This window comes from Aplysia californica, unplaced genomic scaffold, assembly GCF_000002075.1.
Source record: "Aplysia californica isolate F4 #8 unplaced genomic scaffold, AplCal3.0 scaffold00236, whole genome shotgun sequence".
Classification (NCBI taxonomy): Eukaryota; Metazoa; Mollusca; class Gastropoda; order Aplysiida; family Aplysiidae; genus Aplysia; species Aplysia californica.
The window spans coordinates 214898-217068 of record NW_004797506.1 but is presented as its reverse complement, the minus strand read 5'-3'; positions in this window follow the sequence as shown (position 1 = coordinate 217068).

Here is a 2171-nt window from a genome sequence, read left to right as displayed (position 1 = left end):
AAATCAAAGCGCACAGTCAGCTGTTATAGTTGCCAGTTATAGTTCGCTGGTGTAACTGACAGAAATCCATTTCAGGGTAGCTGTGGCAGTATATTCGTCTGGCTGGTTGTCTAAGAGTGAGTGGAAAGTCCGTGCTGTCTGGGCAGGGTGTCAGCTTCTTGGCTGACTGTCAGCTGTTGGCTTCTCATGTGGGTGCTGGCTTTCTGTGAAACATAAATTTGAAGTCAAATTAGTTATTAATTAAACTTTACAGTTTAAGCAAAGAAAAGCACATCCAAGGCAACAACAATTATCAAAATGTAAGGGAAAAATACGACAGACAGGCACAAACTACAGGGGAAAGGAAACGACAATAACAAAAGGCAATATATTGGGGGGTTTTGGGTGGGTTTTTGGGTTGTTTCTTTAAAAAGTGTTTACGGCGCTCACAACTGCATAAGGTTATATGAGCGCGCGGGACACGTTAAACTTTTTCAGTTGGTAGGAAATTTTGAAATTTGCCCGGGTGGCAGTCAAAGCCTACTCTTATCGATTGTGAACCACCAAGGGATCTTTAACGTGCGCAACTTGCACACGGGCCCTCCGAGATTTTTCGCCCTTGTCCGAGAAGGCTAGGTGCAGGGGTGTGGCTGAAAGACAACAGTAAGAAGGAGCCAGAGAGAAGCAGTAGAAAGGCTGCAGAAAGAGTCAGAAGCCCAGAGGAAGGGGCAAAGGAGGTGAGGGGGTGGGGCAGAAAGAGGAGACGAAGGCAGACGATAGAACATTGCTAGAGAGCAGGCAATGAGGTGAAACGAGACAATTTTAGAGAATAATTTTTTTGGTCGCTACCCGGACTCGAACCCGGGACCTTCGAATGAGCGGCCAACACCCTAACCTCTAGGTTACGAGAGCCCCCATATTGGTTTTTGATTGAGTATTATGTTCTATATCGCTATAGAGAAAATCTGTTCATGTATTTGACACATACAGATTTTCCAAACATCAACTTTTCTTACCACTGATTAAAAGGATGGACAAACATTTACAAAAATCTGTCTGCAAAATTATGAGTTAAAAATGTTCACTTTTTTACAACTTTGATACTATGCATTTCTTGTAGACTAAATATTTGCAAAACAAAGATCTTTCCTGGGTCAATAATATTAACAATGACTTCCTGTTGGAGCATTTAAAATACCAAATACTGGTATAAGCGCATCTTTGAATTCACCGCATTCTATCAAAATAAGCCAAACAGTAGAAGAAACAAATTGTAGCATGTTACAAAGAAAGGACATTTTTATCCTTCAAGGAGATGTTCTTCACATGATTGTGTATTTTTGACCAATTAAAACTTCCATTATTCCAATATTAGTGTGACAAGAAAAAGATGAATGCAACCTATTGAAGGAGAGGTTCCACCTTCAATGACACGAAGCAACCAATATCATAAATTGTTCTCAGTTGAATTGATTTAACAAGCAAATATTCAGGTCTTAGGTTAATTTTAAGACTCATTACTCGACATGACCAGGGGCATTTTTGAGAGACACCTAAATACAAACATGTAATTTGAAGTTGAACTCAAAACTCACCAATTATTGGTACTTTTTAATTTCTAAAGTAGTAATTGAGTTCATGTCCTAATAGGGGAAGTCTGTTAATAGGGGGAGGGGGAGAGAGAGAGAGAGAGAGAGAGAGAGAGAGAGAGAGAGAGAGAGAGAGAGAGAGAGAGAGAGAGAGAGAGGGGGGGGGTGGTTGCAGGATGTGGAATACTGAAAATAGAAATTACTGAATCTGAAGGAACTAGGAGGAAGGGGTTGGGGGGGGGTGGAGTTTGAGTATAAAGTGTGCACCGGAAATACCAGTGGGAAAGAAACAACGGAACTAGCCCCAAATATGGAAAGGGGAAATAAATGACCCTTCAGTACCCACAATATGTACCAAGAAGAGGAATGGGGAAAAACCAAAAATGAGGAATTGGGAATAAGAAATAATATAGTGTAAAGGGCCTTCAACCTGCTGTTTAACGGGGATATGCGCTACTCAAATGCTATCTATTATTATTATTATTAATTAGAATTGGAATACGGGTCCATTTCCAGAAATGCCAAAACCAACAACATACCTGAATTTTTGGTAAAATTTGCTGGAATCCAAATCTCTATCTGTCGCCCGATCGCCTCGGTTTC